The sequence below is a fragment of the Chiloscyllium punctatum genome, chromosome 8 (assembly GCF_047496795.1).
Source record: "Chiloscyllium punctatum isolate Juve2018m chromosome 8, sChiPun1.3, whole genome shotgun sequence".
Taxonomy (NCBI): Eukaryota; Metazoa; Chordata; class Chondrichthyes; order Orectolobiformes; family Hemiscylliidae; genus Chiloscyllium; species Chiloscyllium punctatum.
In genome coordinates, this window is record NC_092746.1 from 19,069,447 (window position 1) to 19,082,126 (window position 12,680).

The following is a 12,680-nucleotide window of genomic DNA, read 5'->3' on the forward strand; positions in this document are numbered from 1 at the left end:
TTCATTAAAAAGGCTGCACTTGTCAATTCAATGAGTAGAGCTACTCTCATTCATTCAGTGGGACAAGCTTAATGCTTTCATTCAATGAAACAAACTGCATTCATTGAATCATTTAATCCAAGTGAAATCATTGCTTCAATGAATCAAACCTTTTTCATTGAATCAATGCAACAAACCTACCTCCCTTGTACAGTGAAACAAACTGCATATGTTCATTCAATGAAAAGTGCTGCACTTGTCAATTCAATGAGTAGAGCTATTCTCATTCATTCAATGGGACCAGCCTAAGGCTTTCATTCAATGAAAGAAACTGCATTCATTGAATCATTGAATCAAAGTGAAAACATTGCTTCAATTAATCAGACCGTATTCCTACTTTCAATGGAACAAACCTAACTCCCTTACATAGTGAACCAAACTGCATACTTTCATTCAATGAAAGAGGCTGCACTTGTCAATTCAGTGAGTAGAGTTATTCTCATTCTTTCAATGGGACAAGCTTAACGCTTTCGTTCAATTCAACAAACTGCATGCTTTCAATCAAACTACAACCATTGAGTCATTGAATCAAACTGTATTCATTGTTTCAATGCAACAAACCTAACTCCCTTGCACAGTGAAACAAACTGCATACTTTCATTTAATGAAAGAGGCTGCACTTGTCAATTCAGTGAGTAGAGTTATTCTCATTCTTTCAAAGGGACAAGATTAACGATTTCTTTCAAATAAACAAACTGCATGCATTCAATCATTCAATCAAACTATAACCATTGATTCATTGAATCAAACCGTATTCCTTGTTTCAATGCAACAAACCAAACGTACTTTTCTCCTGAACAAAACTTTGTAGGTTCATTCATTAAAAAGGCTGCACTTGTCAATTCAATGAGTAGAGCTACTCTCATTCATTAAGTGGGACAAGCTTAATGCTTTCATTCAATGAAACAAACTGCATTCATTGAATCATTTAATCCAAGTGAAATCATTGCTTCAATGAATCAAACCTTATTCATTGAATCAATGCAACAAACCTACCTCCCTTGTACAGTGAAACAAACTGCATCTGTTCATTCAATGAAAAATGCTGCACTTGTCAATTCAATGAGTCGAGCTATTCTCTTTCATTCAATGGGACCAGCCTAAGGCTTTCATTCAATGAAAGAAACTGCATTCATTGAATCATTGAATAAATCTACAATCATTGATTCAATTAATCAAACCGTATTCCTTCTTTCAATGGAACAAACCTATCTCCCTTACATAGTGAACCAAACTGCATACTTTCATTCAATGAAAGAGGCTCCACTTGTCAATTCATTGAGTAGAGTTATTCTCATTCTTTCAATGGACAAGCTTAACGCTTTCGTTCAATTCAACAAACTGCATGCATTCAATCAAACTACAACCATTGATTCATTGAATCAAACTGTATTCATTGTTTCAATGCAACAAACCTAACTCCCTTGCACAGTGAAACAAACTGCATACTTTCATTCAATGAAAGGGGCTGCACTTATCAATTCAGTGAGTAGAGTTATTCTCATTCTTTCAATGGGACAAGCTTAACGATTTCCTCCAAATAAACAAACTACATGCATTGAATCATTCAATCAAACTACAACCATTGATTCATTGAATCAAACTATATTACTTGGTTCAATGCAACAAACCAAACATAATTTTCTCCTGAACAAAACTTTATAGGTTCATTCATGAAAAAGGCTGCACTTGTCAATTCAATGAGTAGAGCTACTCTCATTCATTCAGTGGGACAAGCTTAATGCTTTCATTCAATGAAACAAACTGCATTCATTGAATCATTTAATCCAAGTGAAATCATTGCTTCAATGAATCAAACCTTTTTCATTGAATCAATGCAACAAACCTACCTCCCTTGTACAGTGAAACAAACTGCATATGTTCATTCAGTGAAAAGTGCTGCACTTGTCAATTCAATGAGTAGAGCTATTCTCATTCATTCAATGGGACCAGCCTAAGGCTTTCTATCAATGAAAGAAACTGCATTCATTGAATCATTGAATCAAAGTGAAAACATTGCTTCAATTAATCAGACCGTATTCCTACTTTCAATGGAACAAACCTAACTCCCTTACATAGTGAACCAAACTGCATACTTTCATTCAATGAAAGAGGCTGCACTTGTCAATTCAGTGAGTAGAGTTATTCTCATTCTTTCAATGGGACAAGCTTAACGCTTTCGTTCAATTCAACAAACTGCATGCTTTCAATCAAACTACAACCATTGATTTATTGAATCAAACTGTATTCATTGTTTCAATGCAACAAACCTAACTCCCTTGCACAGTGAAACAAACTGCATTCTTTCATTTAATGAAAGAGGCTGCACTTGTCAATTCAGTGAGTAGAGTTATTCTCATTCTTTCAAAGGGACAAGATTAACGATTTCTTTCAAATAAACAAACTGCATGCATTCAATCATTCAATCAAACTATAACCATTGATTCATTGAATCAAACCGTATTCCTTGTTTCAATGCAACAAACCAAACGTACTTTTCTCCTGAACAAAACTTTGTAGGTTCATTCATTAAAAAGGCTGCACTTGTCAATTCAATGAGTAGAGCTACTCTCATTCATTCAGTGGGACAAGCTTAATGCTTTCATTCAATGAAACAAACTGCATTCATTGAATCATTTAATCCAAGTGAAATCATTGCTTCAATGAATCAAACCTTATTCATTGAATCAATGCAACAAACCTACCTCCCTTGTACAGTGAAACAAACTGCATATGTTCATTCAATGAAAAATGCTGCACTTGTCAATTCAATGAGTAGAGCTATTCTCTTTCATTCAATGGGACCAGCCTAAGGCTTTCTTTCAATGAAAGAAACTGCATTCATTGAATCATTGAATAAATCTACAATCATTGATTCAATTAATCAAACCGTATTCCTTCTTTCAATGGAACAAACCTATCTCCCTTACATAGTGAACCAAACTGCATACTTTCATTCAATGAAAGAGGCTGCACTTGTCAATTCATTGAGTAGAGTTATTCTCATTCTTCCAATGGACAAGCTTAACGCTTTCGTTCAATTCAACAAACTGCATGCATTCAATCAAACTACAACCATTGATTCATTGAATCAAACTGTATTCATTGTTTCAATGCAACAAACCTAACTCCCTTGCACAGTGAAACAAACTGCATACTTTCATTCAATGAAAGGGGCTGCACTTGTCAATTCAGTGAGTAGAGTTATTCTCATTCTTTCAATGGGACAAGCTTAACGATTTCCTCCAAATAAACAAACTACATGCATTGAATCATTCAATCAAACTACAACCATTGATTCATTGAATCAAACTATATTACTTGGTTCAATGCAACAAACCAAACATAATTTTCTCCTGAACAAAACTTTATAGGTTCATTCATGAAAAAGGCTGCACTTGTCAATTCAATGAGTAGAGCTACTCTCATTCATTCAGTGGGACAAGCTTAATGCTTTCATTCAATGAAACAAACTGCATTCATTGAATCATTTAATCCAAGTGAAATCATTGCTTCAATGAATCAAACCTTTTTCATTGAATCAATGCAACAAACCTACCTCCCTTGTACAGTGAAACAAACTGCATATGTTCATTCAGTGAAAAGTGCTGCACTTGTCAATTCAATGAGTAGAGCTATTCTCATTCATTCAATGGGACCAGCCTAAGGCTTTCTATCAATGAAAGAAACTGCATTCATTGAATCATTGAATCAAAGTGAAAACATTGCTTCAATTAATCAGACGGTATTCCTACTTTCAATGGAACAAACCTAACTCCCTTACATAGTGAACCAAACTGCATACTTTCATTCAATGAAAGAGGCTGCACTTGTCAATTCAGTGAGTAGAGTTATTCTCATTCTTTCAATGGGACAAGCTTAACGCTTTCGTTCAATTCAACAAACTGCATGCTTTCAATCAAACTACAACCATTGATTTATTGAATCAAACTGTATTCATTGTTTCAATGCAACAAACCTAACTCCCTTGCACAGTGAAACAAACTGCATACTTTCATTTAATGAAAGAGGCTGCACTTGTCAATTCAGTGAGTAGAGTTATTCTCATTCTTTCAAAGGGACAAGATTAACGATTTCTTTCAAATAAACAAACTGCATGCATTCAATCATTCAATCAAACTATAACCATTGATTCATTGAATCAAACCGTATTCCTTGTTTCAATGCAACAAACCAAACGTACTTTTCTCCTGAACAAAACTTTGTAGGTTCATTCATTAAAAAGGCTGCACTTGTCAATTCAATGAGTAGAGCTACTCTCATTCATTAAGTGGGACAAGCTTAATGCTTTCATTCAATGAAACAAACTGCATTCATTGAATCATTTAATCCAAGTGAAATCATTGCTTCAATGAATCAAACCTTATTCATTGAATCAATGCAACAAACCTACCTCCCTTGTACAGTGAAACAAACTGCATATGTTCATTCAATGAAAAATGCTGCACTTGTCAATTCAATGAGTAGAGCTATTCTCTTTCATTCAATGGGACCAGCCTAAGGCTTTCTTTCAATGAAAGAAACTGCATTCATTGAATCATTGAATAAATCTACAATCATTGATTCAATTATTCAAACCGTATTCCTTCTTTCAATGGAACAAACCTATCTCCCTTACATAGTGAACCAAACTGCATACTTTCATTCAATGAAAGAGGCTGCACTTGTCAATTCATTGAGTAGAGTTATTCTCATTCTTCCAATGGACAAGCTTAACGCTTTCGTTCAATTCAACAAACTGCATGCATTCAATCAAACTACAACCATTGATTCATTGAATCAAACTGTATTCATTGTTTCAATGCAACAAACCTAACTCCCTTGCACAGTGAAACAAACTGCATACTTTCATTCAATGAAAGGGGCTGCACTTGTCAATTCAGTGAGTAGAGTTATTCTCATTCTTTCAATGGGACAAGCTTAACGATTTCCTCCAAATAAACAAACTACATGCATTGAATCATTCAATCAAACTACAACCATTGATTCATTGAATCAAACTATATTACTTGGTTCAATGCAACAAACGAAACATTATTTTCTCGTTAACAAAACTTTATAGGTTCATTCATGAAAAAGGCTGCACTTGTCAATTTAATGAGTAGAGCTACTCTCATTCATTCAGTGGGACAATCTTAACGCTTTCGTTCAATTAAACAAACTGCATGCATTCAATCAAACTACAACCATTGATTCATTGAATCAAACTGTATTCATTGTTTCAATGCCAGAAACCTAACTCCCTTGTACAGTGAAACAAACTGCATACTTTCATTCAATGAAAGGGTCTGCACTTGTCAATTCAGTGAGTAGAGTTATTCTCATTCTGTCAATGGGAGAAGCTTAATGGTTTCTTTCAAATACAGAAACTGCATGCATTCAATCATTCAATCAAACTATAACCATTGATTCATTGAATCAAACTGTATTCCTTGTTTCAATGCAACAAACCAAACATACTTTCCTTGTGCACGAAACTTTGTAGGTTCATTCAATGAAAGAGACTGCAGTTGTCCATTCAGTGAATAGAGTTATTCTCATTCTTTCAATGGGACAAGCTTAACGCTTTCTTTCAAATAAACAAACTGCATGCATTTAATCATTCAATCAAACTGTAACTATTGATTCATTGAATCAAACCGTATTCCTTGTTTCAATGCAACAAACCAAACGTACTTTTCTCCTGAACAAAACTTTGTAGGTTCATTCATTAAAAAGGCTGCACTTGTCAATTCAATGAGTAGAGCTACTCTCATTCATTCAGTGGGACAAGCTTAATGCTTTCATTCAATGAAACAAACTGCATTCATTGAATCATTTAATCCAAGTGAAATCATTGCTTCAATGAATCAAACCTTATTCATTGAATCAATGCAACAAACCGACCTCCCTTGTACAGTGAAACAAACTGTATATGTTCATTCAACGAAAAATGCTGCACTTGTCAATTCAATGAGTAGAGCTATTCTCTTTCATTCAATGGGACCAGCCTAAGGCTTTCATTCAATGAAAGAAACTGCATTCATTGAATCATTGAATCAAAGTGAAAACATTGCTTCAATTAATCAGACCGTATTCCTACTTTCAATGGAACAAACCTAACTCCCTTACATAGTGAACCAAACTGCATACTTTCATTCAATGAAAGAGGCTGCACTTGTCAATTCCGTGAGTAGAGTTATTCTCATTCTTTCAATGGGACAAGCTTAACGCTTTCTTTCAAATAAACAAACTGCATGCATTTAATCATTCAATCAAACTATAACCATTGATTCATTGAATCAAACCGTATTCCTTGTTTCAATGCAACAAACCAAACGTACTTTTCTCCTGAACAAAACTTTGTAGGTTCATTCATTTAAAAGGCTGCACTTGTCAATTCAATGAGTAGAGCTACTCTCATTCATTCAGTGGGACAAGCTTAATGCTTTCATTCAATGAAACAAATTGCATTCATTGAATCATTTAATCCAAGTGAAATCATTGCTTCAATGAATCAAACCTTATTCATTGAATCAATGCAACAAACCTACCTCCCTTGTACAGTGAAACAAACTGCATATGTTCATTCAATGAAAAATGCTGCACTTGTCATTCAATGAGTAGAGCTATTCTCTTTCATTCAATGGGACCAGCCTAAGGCTTTCATTCAATGAAAGAAACTGCATTCATTGAATCATTGAATAAATCTACAATCATTGATTCAATTAATCAAACCGTATTCCTTCTTTCAATGGAACAAACCTATCTCCCTTACATAGTGAACCAAACTGCATACTTTCATTCAATGAAAGAGGCTGCACTTGTCAATTCATTGAGTAGAGTTATTCTCATTCTTTCAATGGACAAGCTTAACGCTTTCGTTCAATTCAACAAACTGCATGCAATTAATCAAACTACAACCATTGATTCATTGAATCAAACTGTATTCATTGTTTCAATGCAACAAACCTAACTCCCTTGCACAGTGAAACAAACTGCATACTTTCATTTAATGAAAGAGGCTGCACTTGTCAATTCAGTGAGTAGAGTTATGCTCATTCTTTCAAAGGGACAAGATTAACGATTTCTTTCAAATACACAAGTTGCATGCATTGAATCATTCAATCAAACGAGAACCATTGATTCATTGAATCAAACTGTATTCCTTGTTTCAATGCAACGAACCAAACATATTTTCCTCGTGCACAAATCTTTGTAGGTTCATTCAATGAAAGAGGCTGCACTTGTCCATTCAGTGAATAGAGTTATTCTCATTCTTTCAATGGGACAAGCTTAACGCTTTCTTTCAAATAAACAAACTGCATGCATTTAATCATTCAATCAAACTATAACCATTGATTCATTGAATCAAACTGTGTTCCTTGTTTCAATGCAACAAACCAAACGTACTTTTCTCCTGAACAAAACTTTGTAGGTTCATTCATTAAAAAGGCTGCACTTGTCAATTCAATGAGTAGAGCTACTCTCATTCATTCAGTGGGACAAGCTTAATGCTTTCATTCAATGAAACAAACTGCATTCATTGAATCATTTAATCCAAGTGAAATCATTGCTTCAATGAATCAAACCTTATTCATTGAATCAATGCAACAAACCTACCTCCCTTGTACAGTGAAACAAACTGCATATGTTCATTCAATGAAAAATGCTGCACTCGTCAATTCAATGAGTAGAGCTATTCTCTTTCATTCAATGGGACCAGCCTAAGGCTTTCATTCAATGAAAGAAACTGCATTCATTGAATCATTGAATAAATCTACAATCATTGATTCAATTAATCAAACCGTATTCCTTCTTTCAATGGAACAAACCTATCTCCCTTACATAGTGAACCAAACTGCATACTTTCATTCAATGAAAGAGGCTGCACTTGTCAATTCATTGAGTAGAGTTATTCTCATTCTTTCAATGGACAAGCTTAACGCTTTCGTTCAATTCAACAAACTGCATGCAATTAATCAAACTACAACCATTGATTCATTGAATCAAACTGTATTCATTGTTTCAATGCAACAAACCTAACTCCCTTGCACAGTGAAACAAACTGCATACTTTCATTTAATGAAAGAGGCTGCACTTGTCAATTCAGTGGGTAGAGTTATTCTCATTCTTTCAAAGGGACAAGATTAACGATTTCTTTCAAATACACAAGTTGCATGCATTGAATCATTCAATCAAACGAGAACCATTGATTCATTGAATCAAACTGTATTCCTTGTTTCAATGCAACGAACCAAACATATTTTCCTCGTGCACAAAACTTTGTAGGTTCATTCAATGAAAGAGGCTGCACTTGTCCATTCAGTGAATAGAGTTATTCTCATTCTTTCAATGGGACAAGCTTAACGCTTTCTTTCAAATAAACAAACTGCATGCATTTAATCATTCAATCAAACTATAACCATTGATTCATTGAATCAAACTGTATTCCTTGTTTCAATGCAACAAACCAAACGTACTTTTCTCCTGAACAAAACTTTGTAGGTTCATTCATTAAAAAGGCTGCACTTGTCAATTCAATGAGTAGAGCTACTCTCATTCATTCAGTGGGACAAGCTTAATGCTTTCATTCAATGAAACAAACTGCATTCATTGAATCATTTAATCCAAGTGAAATCATTGCTTCAATGAATCAAACCTTATTCATTGAATCAATGCAACAAACCTACCTCCCTTGTACAGTGAAACAAACTGCATATGTTCATTCAATGAAAAATGCTGCACTTGTCAATTCAATGAGTAGAGCTATTCTCTTTCATTCAATGGGACCAGCCTAAGGCTTTCATTCAATGAAAGAAACTGCATTCAGTGAATCATTGAATAAATCTACAATCATTGATTCAATTAATCAAACCGTATTCCTTCTTTCAATGGAACAAACCTATCTCCCTTACATAGTGAACCAAACTGCATACTTTCATTCAATGAAAGAGGCTGCACTTGTCAATTCATTGAGTAGAGTTATTCTCATTCTTTCAATGGACAAGCTTAACGCTTTCGTTCAATTCAACAAACTGCATGCAATCAATCAAACTACAACCATTGATTCATTGAATCAAACTGTATTCATTGTTTCAATGCAACAAACCTAACTCCCTTGCACAGTGAAACAAACTGCATACTTTCATTCAATGAAAGGGGCTGCACTTGTCAATTCAGTGAGTAGAGTTATTCTCATTCTTTCAATGGGACAAGCTTAACGATTTCCTCCAAATAAACAAACTACATGCATTGAATCATTCAATCAAACTACAACCATTGATTCATTGAATCAAACTATATTACTTGGTTCAATGCAACAAACCAAACATAATTTTCTCCTGAACAAAACTTTATAGGTTCATTCATGAAAAAGGCTGCACTTGTCAATTCAATGAGTAGAGCTACTCTCATTCATTCACTGGGACAATCTTAACGCTTTCGTTCAATTAAACAAACTGCATGCATTCAATCAAACTACAACCATTGATTCATTGAATCAAACTGTATTCATTGTTTCAATGCCAGAAACCTAACTCCCTTGTACAGTGAAACAAACTGCATACTTTCATTCAATTGGCTGCACTTGTCAATTCAGTGAGTAGAGTTATTCTCATTCTGTCAATGGGAGAAGCTTAACGGTTTCTTTCAAATACAGAAACTGCATGCATTGAATCATTCAATCAAACTATAACCATTGATTCATTGAATCAAACTGTATTCCTTGTTTCAATGCAACAAACCAAACATACTTTCCTTGTGCACAAAACTTTGTAGGTTCATTCAATGAAAGAGGCTGCAGTTGTCCATTCAGTGAATAGAGTTATTCTCATTCTTTCAATGGGACAAGCTTAACGCTTTCTTTCAAATAAACAAACTGCATGCATTTAATCATTCAATCAAACTATAACCATTGATTCATTGAATCAAACTGTATTCCTTGTTTCAATGCAACAAACCAAACGTACTTTTCTCCTGAACAAAACTTTGTAGGTTCATTCATTAAAAAGGCTGCACTTGTCAATTCAATGAGTAGAGCTACTCTCATTCATTCAGTGGGACAAGCTTAATGCTTTCATTCAATGAAACAAACTGCATTCATTGAATCATTTAATCCAAGTGAAATCATTGCTTCAATGAATCAAACCTTATTCATTGAATCAATGCAACAAACCTACCTCCCTTGTGCAGTGAAACAAACTGCATATGTTCATTCAATGAAAAATGCTGCACTTGTCAATTCAATGAGTAGAGCTATTCTCTTTCATTCAATGGGACCAGCCTAATGCTTTCATTCAATGAAAGAAACTGCATTCATTGAATCATTCAATCAAAGTGAAAACATTGCTTCAATTAATCAGACCGTATTCCTTCTTTCAATGGAACAAACCTAACTCCCTTACATAGTGAACCAAACTACATACTTTCATTCAATGAAAGAGGCTGCACTTGTCAATTCAGTGAGTAGAGTTATTCTCATTCTTTCAATGGGACAATCTTAACGCTTTCGTTCAATTAAACAAACTGCATGCATTCAATCAAACTACAACCATTGATTCATTGAATCAAACTGTATTCATTGTTTCAATGCCAGAAACCTAACTCTCTTGTACAGTGAAACAAACTGCATACTTTCATTCAATGAAAGGGGCTGCACTTGTCAATTCAGTGAGTAGAGTTATTCTCATTCTGTCAATGGGAGAAGCTTAACGGTTTCTTTCAAATACAGAAACTGCATGCATTGAATCATTCAATCAAACTATAACCATTGATTCATTGAATCAAACTGTATTCCTTGTTTCAATGCGACAAACCAAACATACTTTCCTTGTGCACAACACTTTGTAGGTTCTTTCAATGAAAGAGGCTGCACTTGTCCATTCAGTGAATAGAGTTATTCTCATTCTTTCAATGGGACAAGCTTAACGCTTTCTTTCAAATAAACAAACTGCATGCATTTAATCATTCAATCAAACTATAACCATTGATTCATTGAATCAAACTGTATTCCTTGTTTCAATGCAACAAACCAAACGTACTTTTCTCCTGAACAAAACTTTGTTGGTTCATTCATTAAAAAGGCTGCACTTGTCAATTCAATGAGTAGAGCAACTCTCATTCATTCAGTGGGACAAGCTTAATGCTTTCATTCAATGAAACAAACTGCATTCATTGAATCATTTAATCCAAGTGAAATCATTGCTTCAATGAATCAAACCTTATTCATTGAATCAATGCAACAAACCTACCTCCCTTGTGCAGTGAAACAAACTGCATATGTTCATTCAATGAAAAATGCTGCACTTGTCAATTCAATGAGTAGAGCTATTCTCTTTCATTCAATGGGACCAGCCTAAGGCTTTCATTCAATGAAAGAAACTGCATTCATTGAATCATTGAATCAATCTACAATCATTGATTCAATTAATCAAACCGTATTCCTTCTTTCAATGGAACAAACCTATCTCCCTTACATAGTGAACCAAACTGCATACTTTCATTCAATGAAAGAGGCTGCACTTGTCAATTCATTGAGTAGAGTTATTCTCATTCTTTCAATGGACAAGCTTAACGCTTTCGTTCAATTCAACAAACTGCATGCAATCAATCAAACTACAACCATTGATTCATTGAATCAAACTGTATTCATTGTTTCAATGCAACAAACCTAACTCCCTTGCACAGTGAAACAAACTGCATACTTTCATTCAATGAAAGGAGCTGCACTTGTCAATTCAGTGAGTAGAGTTATTCTCATTCTTTCAATGGGACAAGCTTAACGATTTCCTCCAAATAAACAAACTACATGCATTGAATCATTCAATCAAACTACAACCATTGATTCATTGAATCAAACTATATTACTTGGTTCAATGCAACAAACCAAACATAATTTTCTCCTGAACAAAACTTTATAGGTTCATTCATGAAAAAGGCTGCACTTGTCAATTCAATGAGTAGAGCTACTCTCATTCATTCACTGGGACAATCTTAACGCTTTCGTTCAATTAAACAAACTGCATGCATTCAATCAAACTACAACCATTGATTCATTGAATCAAACTGTATTCATTGTTTCAATGCCAGAAACCTAACTCCCTTGTACAGTGAAACAAACTGCATACTTTCATTCAATTGGCTGCACTTGTCAATTCAGTGAGTAGAGTTATTCTCATTCTGTCAATGGGAGAAGCTTAACGGTTTCTTTCAAATACAGAAACTGCATGCATTGAATCATTCAATCAAACTATAACCATTGATTCATTGAATCAAACTGTATTCCTTGTTTCAATGCAACAAACCAAACATACTTTCCTTGTGCACAAAACTTTGTAGGTTCATTCAATGAAAGAGGCTGCAGTTGTCCATTCAGTGAATAGAGTTATTCTCATTCTTTCAATGGGACAAGCTTAACGCTTTCTTTCAAATAAACAAACTGCATGCATTTAATCATTCAATCAAACTATAACCATTGATTCATTGAATCAAACTGTATTCCTTGTTTCAATGCAACAAACCAAACGTACTTTTCTCCTGAACAAAACTTTGTAGGTTCATTCATTAAAAAGGCTGCACTTGTCAATTCAATGAGTAGAGCTACTCTCATTCATTCAGTGGGACAAGCTTAATGCTTTCAT